At 35.4% G+C, this 15,907-nt stretch overlaps 1 pseudogene; it reads right to left on the bottom strand.

Annotated features, from left to right (window-relative positions):
* Positions 1-4,985: 4,985 nt before the first annotated feature.
* Positions 4,986-12,855, bottom strand: LOC141549645 (replication factor C subunit 5 pseudogene; annotated as a pseudogene).
* Positions 12,856-15,907: the final 3,052 nt, after the last annotated feature.

The following is a 15,907-nucleotide window of genomic DNA, read 5'->3' as shown; positions in this document are numbered from 1 at the left end:
CACTAACTTCTGCTGCTATTGATCCTCCCACCTCAGACATGTAGGTGTCTGCTTTAATCTTTGGCCAGTGACCAGGCCAATTGGCACCTCTAATAACTACAATCTGCTCCCGTGTGTACCAATCCTTCAAATGGTTCCATTTATATCAATAGTAAGCATAGGTCGGTCAGCTGTCACAGCTGCTGTCCAATATATTCCTGGATTTTGTTCATTGGAGTCAGAATCTAGGCGACTATCACCAGGTTGCTTATTAGGGGTACTTAACAATAAGCCTGATGCTACTACTTCTCCTGGTTGATAAATCACACGTTGTCTGCCTGTGTTAGTGACTGGGATATTAGTTACACGTTCTCCAGTTCCACACATCAGTGTATGGATGGACACTGTTTTGTAGGCCCTCTCAGAAGGTGAAATGGTCAAGCCTACTGTGCCTGGAGGCAAAGGATCAATAGGCTCAACAGGAACAGATTTCACTTCTCCAGGGAGTATCTCAGTAGTCTCTACTGCACACAACTCTATTTTTCCTAATTTTAATCCCTTTCTTCCATCTGATTGCCTTTTGGCTGATTGATCATGTCTTAAAATTCTCTGGATGTAACCTCGGCTGCCATCGTGCCCCACTTGGGGGGCTGAAGCTGGGCCCCGCCTCTCATTTCCCTGGGTCAATATACATTCAGAGGCGCAGTGGAGGCCCTTGTGACATTTTGGACATGGAGTTTTAGTTCTTCTCTCACCCTGTCTTCTCACTGTATCTCCATATCTACACTGAGCTCTTAGATGCCCATTTTTTCCACATTGAAAACATCGCTGAGTTTCTCTAGAAGTCCCTTGCCAGGAGGGACCCTGTCTTTCCACATTCATCATACTCTGGGTGTAAAAAGCATTTGTTCCCACTGTGTAACATCATCTTATGATTTCCTCTAGAGGAGCATCTTTGTCTAATCCCCATATAATTCTTTTGCAAATCTCATTGGCATTTTCCTTAGCCAGATGTCTGGTCATTATTTCTGTAGCTGCATTTTCTCCAATAGTTCTTTTGACAGCAGTTTGCAAATGTCCCACAAAATCTGCAAAAGGTTCATTGGGACCTTGCTGTATTTTAGTGAAAGCCTCTCCCTGATCTTTCTGTCCAGGGAGGACACCCCAAGCTTTTATTGCAGCCTTAGCAATTTGCTCATATATTGTCATGGTATAATTAATCTGTTCTGAATTCTCTCCATACTGACCTTCACCAGCTAAATGCTCAAAAGTGAATTGTGTGTTTACTCTTATTTCCAAATTGCATCTGACTTGAATTTTACATAATTCATGAAATTCCGCAAGCCATAGCAAATTTTCTCTAGGTTCCAGGCATGTCCTTGCTATGGATTTCCAATCATTTGGGGTTAGGACTTCATAACAAACCATCTAGTAACATTTTGACATTAGCTGATGTAGCCCCATAAAAGGTACACCTTTTTTTCAAATCTTTAATTTTATTGAAATCTAAAGGTGCATATTTTCTCCTTTTATGGCCTACAGAATCAATATCTTCAATCACAGGATATGCATGTACAAAATCACTTATATCCTGCCCTTCTCTCTTAGCTTTAACAAATGCTTTTTCTAATCTTGTCATAGGCTTAGGCTGCTTCACAGGCATTCTGTTTGTGTTTCTGCCTCTTCCCCTCCTCCTTCTTGCTCCATCCCTGAAGGGTTAATTGAGGGAGGATATGGAAGGTGCTCCTGTTGCTCAGAATTGTACTTAACTTCATTGTTATCTGATTCATCCTTTTCACCTAGTTTAGTTGACACTTCCCCATTTTCCTCCTTCATCTCTTCCTTTAGAATAACATTGTTTAAAGCCATTTGGATTAAATTGTATATATGAATTGTATCTTTGGAAATTGAGTTTGGCCTGGAATTGTAGTGTTCCTAATTGCTTTCCTACTAATTCCCATTCATCTGGATCCAATTTTTCTTCCAGCTAAAAACAAGGACATATGACCTTCACAGTTTTTAAAAGTTCAGTAATCTCCTCCAAAATTATAATCAATCCTTGGCTTTTCATAATCTTGATGATGATCTCTAAACATTTTCCTTGAACAGAAGGTGTTTGCCCTATTTCACTATAAGAGATTGCTGGTTTAGCCCTTAACAAGTTAAGTTCCTTATTTATCTATTAGCATGCTCACTTAATCTTTAACAAAGTTTCCTCTTTACTCACGGTTCTGGGTCAGAGAGACTGAGATCTGGATGGGAGGCTTTTCCACTGGAATCAGGACCATGTCTGTTCCTATCTGGGAGCCAAATTGCATAGGTCTGGGCTAGCTCCTCTGAAGGGCTCAGAATGAGTCCTTGTCAGGATAAGCAAAAGTCCTTGCCCCATGTGTGGATGTCAATTGTAACAAGCTGTTGTCTCCAGAAGCTGCTGATCGCTCTCTGGGAAGAGATCTGCTGTGTCAACTCAAATCTTTCGGACAGATTCTTCTTCCTGTAGAGAACCGTTGTTTCCAGGCAGTTGCCCTTAACTCTTGTCCAGAGAAGTGACTTCCCTTCCTGCAGAGAGCCCCATCAAGCCTGATGTAGTGCAGAGACTTCTCCTATCTCTGGAGTGCTGTCCTCTTTTATCCTCCCAGAGAATGGGCATGGGATAATGCAAGCAAGGGCTTCTGGGAAGAACCACTTCCAAAATGAGCTTGCTCCTCCCAAACACGCTAGCTCTTCCTTAGGAATTCACAAGTCAAACTACCAGGAAAGGCTGGAACTAGAGAACTTTAAGTACTGACTTAGCACTTAGTAAGAACCTAATATCTCATTATCTCATTAGCACTTAGTAAGAACCTAACAGGAAAGGGACCTGTATGTGCCAAAATGTTTGTGGCAGCCATTTTCATAGTGGCTAGAAACTGGAAAATGAACGGATGCCCTTCAATTGGAGAATGGTTGGGTAAATTATGGTATATGAATGTTATGGAATATTATTGCACTGTAAGAAATGACCAGCAGGATGAATACAGAGAGGCTTGGAGATATTTACATGAACTGATGCTGAGTGACATGAGCAGAACTAGGAGACCATTATACACTTCAACAACTATACTGTATGAGGATTACAACAAAGAGAAGATCTAATTCAGTTCCAGTTGATCAATTATAGACAAAATCAGCTATACCCAGAGAAGGAACACTGGGAATTGAGTGTAAACTGTTTGCACTATTGTCTTTCTACCCAGGTTACTTTTATCTTCTAAATCCAATTCTTACCTTGTAACAAGAAACCCAGTTTTACACACATATATTATATCTAGGATATATTATAACACATGTAACATGTATGTGATTCTGTCATCTAGGGGAAGGGGAAGAGAGAGGGAGGGGGAAATTCAGAAAAGAAGTGAGTACAAGGGATAATGTTGTAAAAAAAATTACCCATGTATATGTAATGTCAAAAAAATTATAATTATAAAATTAATAAAAAAAGAAAAAAAAAGAAATAATTCACACCTTTAATAAAGTTGCAGGATACAAAATAAACCCACAAACCCACATAAATCATCAGCATTCTTATATTACGTTGTAAAGGTCCTGTTGTCTCTCAGTTGTAATCCTTTTCTGGGAGGAGGTTTTTTTTTTTTTTTTTTTTTTTTTTTTTTTTTTTTTTTTTTTTTTCTATATAATCTTTTCCTCTGTGAGCAAATTTCTTGAGAGGCTTCTGGAGCCTCCAGCCAGAGTGAAGGTAGAATCTCGAATCCTCTTCTTCTTGAATCCTGGCTCTGAATCTCCTCCAGCTCTTGTCCTTCCCCAATCCAGACTCTATCCATACTCTCTCTTTCCAGACTTCCTTCTAAACTCAATCCCAGTCAGACTAGACCCCTGAGACCCAATGTTGCCCTCTTTTATCCTAGCAGAGATTGGGCTAGTGAGAACTCAACGGGGCTTGTAAGAACTCCTACAGCCAATGAACTTACTCCTTTTAAAGGTGTAAACTCCTTTTTAGAAGTCTAAAGGTGTAAACTCCCCCTAAAGGCCCCAACCAAAGGTGTGAATTCTGAGCTAAAGAATTACCCAGACAACCTGAGTTATCACCTTGTAATCCTAATAATATGTCACTAAAAAAATCCAACAGTTAGAGTTACAAAGAGAAATTCCATTTAAAGTAACTACCAATAATATAAAATATTTAGGAATCTATCTTCCAAGGGAAAATCAGAAACTATATGAGCAAAACTACAAAACACTTTCCCCACAAATTAAGTCTGATCTAACCAATTGGAAAAATATTAAATTTTATTGGATAGGGTGAGCAAATATAATAAAGATGACAATAATGCCTGAACTAATCTATTTATTTAGCACTATACCAATCAGACTCCCCAAAAAACTATTTTAATGAGCCAGAAAAAATAACAGTAAAGTTCATATTGAATAACAAAAGGTCAACCTTCCATCTGCGGGGAGGGAGAAGGAGGGGAAAAATTGGAACAAAAGCTTTGGCAAATGTCAATGCTGTTAAATTACCCATGCATATATCTGGTAAATAAAAACTATTAAAACAAAACTAAAATAAAATAAAACAAAACAAAAAAAATAGAAATTATCACAGATTACATGAAAGCACAAACATTATTATTCTCTGGCTCATTTTCAGAGTATACACACTAGTTTCCTTCTATTAGAATACCAGGAGGGCAAAAATACTTTCACTATAGTAGAAATATTAGTTAGTCCATGAAACATTTTAAAAAATGCCTTCCTACTCTAAATAGTGCAGCAAATGTAACACCTAAATATCTTTTAATTCCTTATGACTCAAATGTGAAAAATTAATATTTCCATATTAACATGTCCATGCCTGGGTCTACTGATTCACCCCAAGAGTAAGAAATGAGTCTTTTTTTTATCTTGGCTTTTCTTTCCTTTCCTTTTCTTTTCTTCCTTTGTCTTTTCTTTTTTTTAATCATTCCTCGAAGCTTAAAAATTACTTTTATTAAAGTTCCTGGGATTCAGGCTTCTGCTGAAATTACATGTCAGGTGACTTTCAAAGCAACAATGATGGAACTTAGCTGACTTTTTTCCCATTTGCCAATACCAAGGCAGAAAGTCAACTTAATATGCAAGTAAGTGTATCTCTCTCAAAATATCATGCATTGCCAATTCTTCAAGTTTTCAGTTCTGTGAAAGTTCTGTAGTATATACTAAAGGCCTGGCTCAGTATCCAATGAAGAATGTTGGAGATGGCAGACTTGAATGTGTATCTTGTGCAGTATACACAATCTTGTCTGTCACTTTAACAAAAACCATATTTATTCTCTGCAAAATAATCGTGCACCTTTGCATATCACCACTAGAGAAAAGTACTTTCATTCCATCATGACATATCAAAATTTTCATATTCTTTGACATGTTACAGAGGAATCAAAGGGCTACATAGAGACTGCAGGGATGGAATGATCTTTGACAGATAAATACAGATGAGGCAAAGCCTGTTATTCTCTGTAAATTTCTCAGTTACTTTTCTTAAGACATTCTGAGCATCCTATGTCATGGCATCTACCTCATCGAATATTGCAAGTTTAAACTTTTCCTATATATTGTCCTGTGTTGGCAAAGCTAAGGAATGTTATTCAAACGCTATCTATCCCTCAGTCATCAGAAGCATTCAGCTCCCAGAACAATGAGTTAAACTCTTTGTCTTTGTAAAGTTGTTTGCTTCAACCCAGGACAGTGAACATTTTTACTTTCCTCTGGAGAGCCTTATAGAAGTAGATGTGGCAGTTGCTCTTTACTGATAAACATTTGAACGGTGCTTAGTATATTATGATGAGAAATTAGATCATTCAATATCTATGACAGATATTTCTCAACTCAATAAAGGTTCTTTTGTCTTGAACTATTGCCAATGCCTGATTACTGCAGGCTTTCATGGTCTTGACCCCAAAGGTACTAACAGACAGATGACTGCACATGAGATGCTACACTTCTGCCTCTCAATCCCTAATATACTTCTGTGCCTCTCCAACTCTCTTAAGGCTTGGCTACTATTACCCATGCACTCATTTAAAATGGTTTACCAACTACTGTTAATTTCACTTTTTAAACAGATGTCAATTGTTCCTCCTCTATTCTGACACTGCTATCACTTTAAGCCATCATCTTCCTATGCTTTGATTATTGCAATACACTGCTCATGGGGCTGGTGCCTCAAGCGTCTCTTCACTCCTATGCATTCTTCATTTATGCACTAAATTGATTTTCCTAAAACACCAGTTGGATCATGCCAACTCCCATTTCAATAAATACCAGTAACTTCCTAACACCTCCAGAACAAGTATAAAATCCGCTGGCATTCAGTGCCTATCTCTTTTCTATATCCTTATAACTTACAGTTCTCTTCGATACAATGACACTGATCTAATTGCTGTTTCAAGAATGAAATATTCTATCTGCCAATTCTCTCAACTGTGAGTATTTTCAGAGCTGTTCCATATGCCTGAAATTCTCATCTACTCATTTCTACATCCTGACTTCTCTTTCTTCCTTGGAGAATGATAAAAATCCATCCCAATCCATCTTCATTCTAGAGAGTTTCCTTTTTCAATTATTTTCTATTTGTCTCATTGAAAATTTGTTTTTGTTTTTTTTTTCTTTTTACAAAAATTTTATGCATAGGTAATTTTCCACCATTGACAATTGCAAAACCTTTTGTTTTAACTTTTCCCCTCCTTTCCCCTACCCCTTTCCCCAGATGTCAGGTTAACCAATACATGTGAAATATGTGAAAGTATAAGTTAAATACAATATATGTATACATGTCCAAGCAGTTATTTTGCTGTACAAAAAGAATCAGACTTTGAAACAGTGTGCAATTAGCCTTTGAAGGAAGTAAAAAATTTAGGCAGACAAAAATATAGGAATGGGAATCCTATGTAGTGGTTCATAGTCAACTCCCAGAGTTCTTTCACTAGGTGCAGCTGGTTCAGTTCATTACTGCTCTCTTGGAACTGCTTTGGCTCATCTTGTTGGAATGGGCCTTGTCCAGCAGATTTGATCATCATATAGTATTGTTGCTGAAATATATAATGATCTCCTGGTCCTGTTAATTTCACTCAGCAGCAGTACATGTAAGTCTCTCCACGCCTTTCTGAAATCATCCTATTGGTCATTTCTTACAGGACAATAATATTCCATAATATTCATGTACCACAAATTATTCAGCCATTCTCCAATGGATGGGCATCCACTCATTTTCCAGTTTCTGGACACTAAAAAGAGTGCTGCCACAAACATTCATGGACATACAGGTACCTTTCTCTTCTTTAAAATTTCTTTGGGATATAAGCCCAATAGTAATGCTGCTGGATCAAAGGGTATGCACAGTTTGATAATTCTTTGAGCATAGTTCCAAATTGCTCTCTAGAATGGCTAGATGTATTCACAATTCCACTAACAATGTATCAGTGTCCTAATTTTCCCACATCCCCTCCAACACTCTGCATTATATTTCCCTATCATTCTAGCCAATCTGACAGGTGTGCAGTGGTATTTCAGAGTTGTCTTAATTTTCATTTCTCTCATTAATAATGATTAGAAATAGTGTCAATTTCTTCATCTGATAATTCATATCCTTTGATCATTTATCAATTGGAGAATGGTTTAATTTCTTATAAATTAGAGTTAGTTCTCTATATATTTTGGAAATGAGGCCTTTATCAGAACCTGTGATTGTAAAAATGTTTTCGCAGTTTATTACTTCCCTTCTAATCTTGTCTGCATTAGTTTTGTTTGTACAAAAACTTTTTAATTTGATGTAATCAAATTTTTCTATTTTGTAATCAATAATGACCTCTAGATCTTCTTTGGTCATGAATTCTTTCCTTTTACACAGGTCTTAGGGTTAAACTATTCTATACTCTTCCAATTTATTTATAATCTCATTATTTATCCCTAGGTCATGAACCCATTTTGACCTGAGCTTGGTGTATGGTATTAAGTGTGAGTCAATGCCTAGTTCCTGCCATACTAATTTCCAATTTCCCCAGCAATTTTTGTCAAGCAGTGAGTTCTTATCCCAAAAGTTGGGGTCTTTGGGTTTGTCAAACCCTATATTATTAAAGGCATGGGCTGTTTTTTTTCCTTTGAACCTAACCTATTCCACTGATCAACTAATATATTTCTTAGCCAATACCAAATCATTTTGGTAACCACTGCTGTATAATATAATTTTAGATCCAGTACAGCTAGGCCACCTTCATTTGATTTTTTTTTTCATTAATTCCCTTGAAATTCTTGATCTTTTGTTTTTCCATATGAACTTTGCTGTTATTTTTTCTACGCCAAAAATAGTTTTTTGGGGAGTCTGATTGGTATAGTGGTAAATAAAAAGATTATTTTATGTAGTATTGCCATCTTTATTATATTTGCTCGCCCAATCCAAGAGAATTAAATATTTTTCCAATTGTTTAGATACGACTTCAATTGTGTGGAAAGTGTTTTGTTGTTTTGCTCATATACTTTCTGATTTTCCCTTGGCAGATATTATACTATCAGTAGTTACTTTTTTAAAATTAATTTTATAATTATAATTTTTGACAGTACATATGCATGAGTAATTTTTTTTACAACATTATCCCTTATTTTCATTTTTTCCAAATTTTCCTCTCCCTCCCTCTACTTCCTCCCCTAGATGACAGGCAGTCCCATACATATTAAATATGTTACAGTATAACCTAGATACATTATATGTAGGGAATCCAATTTTCTTGTTGCATGGTTAGAATTGGATTCCGAAGGTATAAGTAACCTGGGTAGAAACACAGTAGTGTAAACAGTTTACATTCAATTCCCAGTGTTCCTTCTCTATCAGTAATTACTTTAAATGGAATTTCTCTTTGTAGCTCTAATTATTGGATTTTTTTAGTGATATATAAGAATACTGATGATTTATGTGGGTTTATTTTGTATCCTGCAACTTTGCTAAAGGTGTGGATTATTTCTATTAGCTTTTTACCTGGGGTTCTCTAAGTATACCATCATATCATCTGAAAAGAGTGATAGTTTGGTTTCCTCATTATCTATTCTAATTCCTTTCATTTATTTCTCATCTCTTATTGCCAAAGCTAGCATTTCTAATACAAAATTGAATAGTAATGGTGATATTGGGTAACCTTTTTTTTACTTCTGATCTTACTGGGAATGGTTCAAATTTACCCTCACTACATATGATGCTTACTGATGGTTTTAAATAGATGCTACTGATAATTTTAAAGACAGTCCATTTATTTCTATACTCTCAAGTGTTTTTAATAGGAATGGATGTTGGATTTTATCAAATGCTTTTTCTGCACCTATTGAGATTATTATAGGATTTTTCTTAATTTGGTTGTTAATATGTCCAATTATACTGATACTTTCCCTAATATTGAAGCATCCCTGCATTCCTGGTATAAATCCTACTTGATCATGGTGCATTATCCTGGGGATGATTTTCTGTAGACTTTTTGCTAATATCTTATTTAAGATTTTAGCATCAATATTCATTAAAGAGATTGGTCTATAGTTTTCTTTCTCAGTTTACAACCTTATCTTGCATGAAATTATGTGTCTATAATTTGCTGTTTACCCCAATCATTCTTTAAGTTGAGATTATTTAGTTTCCAATTACATTTTGGTCTATTGACCCCTAACTTTTTGTTGAATGTTGTTTTTATTGCATTGTGATCTGAAAAGAAAGCATTCACTCTTTCTGCCTTACTACATTTAATTTTGAGGTTTTTATGTCCTAATATATGGTCAATTTTTTTTAAAGACTCCATGAACTGCTGAGAAGAAAGTATATTCCTTTCTATCACCATTCAGTTTTCTCCAAAGATCTATCATACTTACTGTATCTAATATCCTATTTACCTCTTTAATTTTCTTTTTTGTTTTGTGGTTTGATTTATCTAATTCCAAGAATGCAAGGTTGAGATCTCCCACTATTATAGTTTTGCTGTCTATTTCTTTTTGCAACTCTCTTAACTTTTTCTTTAGGAAGTTAGATGCTATACCATTTAGTGTATATATGTTTAGTATTGATATTGCTTCATTGTCTATGGTACTTTTTTAATATATAGTTTTCTTCCTTATCTCTTTTAATTAGATCAATTTTTGCTTTTGCTTGATCTGAGATAAGAATGGCTACTCCTGCTTTTTTGAGTTCAAGAACCATGATAGATTCTGCTCCAGCCTTTTACCTATACTCTGTATGGATCTCCCTGCTTTAAATGTGTTTCCTTTAAACAACATATTGTAGGGTTTTGACTTTTGATCCAGTCTGCTATCTGCCTTCACTTAATGGGAGAGTTCATCCCATTCACATTTACAGTTAAAATTACTAATTCTGTATTTCTTGCCATCATATTATCCCCAGATTATGCTTTTTTTTGTTCCTTATCCCCCTTAAAACCCTTCCCCAGTATTAAACTTATGGGCCCCACTTGTGTCACACAGCCATCCCTCTTTAGTATCCGTCCCTCCTCCCTTTAAATCCCTTCCCCTTTCTTGTACCCTTCCCTTATTAATCTTTTCCTTTTTCCCATGTCTTCTCCCACTTTTTAATGAGGTGAGAGAGAATTCTCTGTAAAACAAATATGTCAATTATTTTCTCTTTGAGCCAACTCTGATGAGAGTAAGAGTCACACAATGTTCCTCCCCCTCTCTAATTCTCTCAGATAAGACAGATTTTCTTTGCCTCTTCATGGGATGTAATTTCCTTCTTTTTATCTCTCCTTTTCCCTTATTCTAACACTATTCCCTTTCCATTTCTAATTCCTTTTTTGTGTTATATCAGTAAAATCATATTATACATGTAGTCTTTATGTATATCCACAACAGAAATATAGTTCTCAAGAGTTATTTTTACCTTTTTCTGTTTCTCTTGAGTCCAATGTTTGGAGATTAAATATTTTTGTTTAGATCTGTTTTTTTCCTTAGCAACAAATTGAATTCCTCTGTTTCATTAAATGTCCATCTTTTTCCATGGAAAAAAACACTCAGCTTAGCTGGGTAGTTCATTCTTGGCTGAATTCCAAGTTCTTTTGCATTTTTGAATATCAGATTCTAGGCACTTTGATCCTTTAATGTAGAGGGAGCCAGATCGTGAGTGACCCTTATTGTAGCACCTTGGATTTTGTATTGTTTTTTCCTGGCTGCTTGTAATACTTTTACCTTAGTCTGATGGTTCTGAAATTTGGCTGCAATATTCTATGGAGTCTTTTTTTTTTTTTTTTTTTTTTTTTTTTTTGTTTTGTTTTGTTTTGTTTTGTTTTGGTTTGGTTTGGTTTGGTTTTTTTGTTTTGTTTTGTTTTGTATTGTTTTGTTTTGTTTTAGTCTTTTTCAGAAGGTGTTCAATAAATTCTTTCAATGCTTATTTTACCTTCTGGTTATGTTACCTCTGGGCAGTTCTCTTTGATGATTTCCTATAATATAGAATCTAGGCTCTTTTTTTCATCATAATTTTTTGGAAGTCCAATAATCCTTAGATTATCTTTCCTGGATCTATTTTCCAGATTTGTTGATTTTTCAAGTAGATATAAATATTTAACCATTAAAATGTTTCTTTCTATTTTTCATTTTTTTTTTTTTTAATTTTGCTTGACTGATTCTTGGTGTCTCAATGAATCTATTTGTTCAGTTGTGAATTTTGATGAATTATTTTCTTCATTAGCTTTTTTTTACTTCTTTTTGTACACATTCAATTGAATTTTTAATGAGTTGTTTTGTGCTATGGAATTTTTCTTTCCATTTCCCTTTTTTTTTTTTTTTTTTTTTTTTTACTAATTCACAAATCCTACTTTCCTGGGAGGTTTTTATCTTTTCCAATTCACAAATTCTGTTTCATTGCACTTCCTGGGACTTTTTTTTTTTATCTTTTCCAATTCACATTTCAGGAAATTGTTACTCTTTTGCATAGCTTCTCTTTCATTTCCCCATTTTTATTCTAGCTCTCTTTTAAGGTTTTTAATAGTCTCTTCTAGGAGAGCCATTTATGTTGGGGACCAACAATTATCTGGAGACTGTCTTCTATTTGTCCTTAGGGTTGAAAACCTGCTCTCTTTCTGTATAGAAGCTATTGATCATCCTTTTGATTTTTTAACTCATTTTTAAAGCCTGTAGAGTCTGCCTTCAGGGCCCACAGATTACCAGCTTACTCTGCAGAACAGGGATAGGTGTATGGACAATCTGCCAACCAGCTACAAAGAGTGGCCAGGTACTGGAGTGCTCTGGGAAATAGTTCCCCAACAGAAATGACTCTGGGCTGCAAGTCCAAGCTGGGGGGGGGGGCATCCTGCAAAGAACCCTGCTATGCAGATTAACTGCTGCCCTGATGCAAGAGGCTGAGCAGTGAAAGTGTCACTATTCCAAGCCAAAGCCAGCTGTGGGGCTGTTGGTATTAGCAGTTGCCCAGTGAATATTCCTGAAGGTACTGGAAGTGGCTCTGCCCAAGAAATCACAGTCATGCTGGGGAAGTTCTATTACCCTAGGCCAAACCTCCCCACTGTGCTGATTAGAGTCTGCCCCAAGCTATGCCCTGCTGCTGTGCAGATTTGCAACTGTCCTGGCCTTACTTCAGAATGCACCTGCACAATTGTGCTGGTCTATGCTGAGTCACTTTTGAAATTGTTTTGGGGTGTAACACCAAATCCTGTTAGGTTCTGGCATTTTTAGATTACCCTATACCTCTGGCTCTAATCTCTCTGCTGGTCCACTGTTTACAACCAAGGCAAAACAGTCAGCTGATAGCAGAGCCATTTCCACTACTTTTCTAGACACAGTAGCTACCTCCATTCCTGGTCCTCTCAGGATGCCAGACTTTCCTATCACTCTTCCTGCCATTGGTCTGCTCCAACCCCTCAGGACAAATCTGCTCTGGTGGTCGTCGAGGTTATTCTCAGCCAGTAAATTGTTGTGCCTTTAATCTTCATGAATTTTGCTAGTCAAGCATGATTTTTGAGGTGAATTCAAGGAGTGGTAGTGAGAGCAAGTATGGTTTCTTGGTCCTTGAATTCTTCCTTTTTAGCCATTTACAGATTTTTTTTTTGACCTGGAGGCTCCAGACTTTTCCTGTAATACTTCAAGGAGTTTTCAACTAGATAGTTTCTTTTAAGAGGTGACTGAAGGATTCTTTCTGTGGTTCCTTTGCCCTCTGATTCTAGGAATTATGGACAATTCGATGACTTTTAATATGGTATCTAAACATTGCTTGTTTATTGATCATAATTTAAGTCAATTACGTTTAAATTAAATCTTTTTCTTTTTTGGTCATTCTTCTGAACATGAAATTTCTCTTTTTTAATATTAACATTTCTTGTTGTGTTGTGAAGTGGTTCTCTTTTTGGCTTATTCTAAATTTTAGGAGTGTAATTCTCAGTAAATTATTCATTCTTCTACCACTTTTGCCTCTTTACGTATTATTCTATCATATATGTCTAGGTATTCTTATAATTGTGAGAACCAAGATATTCTCTCTTGAGATTTGTGTCTCAAGAGTTATGTAGTTATTTTTTTTTAAGTTTTCCCTTTAGTTTCCTTTCAATCCAAAATATTTTTGAATTATGTTTGACACATTAATCTGTTGTTTCATATCTAGTCTCAGTTTTTGTTTTGGGGTTTATATTTGAGACAAACTCAATTCCTAGAACCCTGAATGGTATTGACAGCTCCTGCTTAATCCTGCAATCAATCTTGAATTCTTCAAGAATCTCTGCTCTTATTTTCTGCTATGGTTTAGGCACAGTTTTTCTTGAGGCTCATTTGGACCTCTCTCCTACTAGCAATGGGATGATTGTATTGCCCTGCATAAGGCAATACTCTAGCATTTTTGCCTAGCCATTGATGGGACTTTCACTTCATCCTAAGTGGGCCCTAATTTGGTCTTGACTTCTCCATCAGATGGGTCCCTTGTGAAACCTTGTCTAAGGCCTGGATATTATTCTGGCCCTATCTTCTGACACAGATGTATATGGAATCCCTTGGAATTGTTCTCTTCCTGTCTCTTACATGATCCTGGTTTTTCAAATTGAATTTTGCCTTTTATTTACCCTAACGGTATCTCAAATTTATGCTTCCACAAAATTCTGAAAGTGTTTTTTGTGTAGTCTTGGACTGCATGTAACTCCTAACATTTTAAACCCCTTTACAACATAAATCTAAACTAAATTCTATACTCCCTCATACAATTTAGCTTGAATTAAACTGGCATTATCTCTTCTTCACAATTTGTTTCCCACCTATCATCTTTGTGTCATAATTCTTGGATTAGATTAGATTTCATTTTATCTCCCCTCAAATCTGTGTTTAAAATACTCATTTATTGGTTTCTTGATTGAGGTCTTTTTAGTGACCCTTTAAAAAGTAATAATTCTCCTTTTCCCCAATATTGTGATATCTTTCCCTCTGATATTTCTCTATTAACTGGTCTTGTAGATTCTCCAAAATTACATTGTTTATAGCATAACTTGTGCAAATGTTTGTGTGCACACATGACCTCTGTTTGTGAGGTGTTTGTGTATATATATATATATATATATATATATATATATATATATATATATACACACACACACACACACACACACACACACACACACACACACACACACCTGGTCAAATTCAGAATATTTTTGCTTGCTTCATTATAAGCATATAATAAATGTTTAATAACTGTTTCCCCCTTTTTTCTGCCTCTTCCTCAGACTCTGAATATAAGTAGTGACAAAAGAGATTAAATATATATAGCAACTTTTGTAACACTGACTTACAATATGGAACTTGGCATGTTACTGAATTATCAGTGTGATCTGAGGAAAGTCATTCTATTTCTTTAGACCTCAGTTTACATGTCTGTTGAAAAGCCAAGTTAAAATTAGACTATCTCCAAGGCTTCTTCTAGCTTGAATTTGCTTTAATCTATATGAGCTTTTTGAGTTCAGGAATAAGGTAAATTTTAAAGCAAAGTCTCTGGACCCATTTTCACATGGCAAGAGGTACTTCGAATAGTAACTATAGGCATTAATCAAAGAGCAATCTGCAACCCATGCTCTTTGTGGAAGAAGTAGTCAGTTTTGCACTGCTCTTTTCATTGAAATGGAGAATAATACACCAAACAATGGTGACATATTTTAAACTGAAGAACAACAACGTGGACAATTTCATAGTCTCTCCAATAGCATCCTCTCACAGCATAGTCTGTCTTTCATATGCTTACTTACCTCTACATTTGAATCCTATTGTAGTATTTCAGCAAGATGTCTATTACTGGGGAATCTGAAGCATAAATTTGCTTTTCTTTATACAAAACAGTGATTCTGCTCTGACAACTAGAAAATAGCCCTCTTTGAGCAATATGCTTTCATTTCAATTATATGTAATACCTCTGAGCCATGTATTCTTTGTTCCCTACCATGAAATGCAGTTTCAAAAATAAATCATAATATCCATGTTTGAGCGGCATGAATTAGAAAATAAAGAACTGAAATCTCATAATACTACTTGTCATATCTATTAAAATGTTCTGACCCTAAATCACATTTTTAGATATTAACAAAGAAGCACTTTTTTGTCTTATTTGTTTAGGCCTCTTTGCTCTTTACCATGTCTCCCAATTGAATTTAAAATTATTTCAAAGGGAACTGAATCCAAAGAGTTTACAAAAATTGTCTAACTAATTTGTTACGGTGTGAATCCTATCTTTGTCTGATGAAATGAATAGCAGAAAAAAATCCCATTTCCAATAAAAATTAATAGGAGTGGATTTTTTAATAGTAAAAGGATTTTAAGAAAAAGGCAAATAAAGACTATAATATAACATTAATTTATTTTCCCTTGGATATTTCAATTTGTAAAATCTCTCAATATCCAATGTTTTTCATAATTATACACTTTATTT

This window comes from Sminthopsis crassicaudata, chromosome 1, assembly GCF_048593235.1.
Source record: "Sminthopsis crassicaudata isolate SCR6 chromosome 1, ASM4859323v1, whole genome shotgun sequence".
NCBI lineage: Eukaryota > Metazoa > Chordata > Mammalia > Dasyuromorphia > Dasyuridae > Sminthopsis > Sminthopsis crassicaudata.
This window is presented reverse-complemented; position numbering and strand designations above follow the sequence as displayed.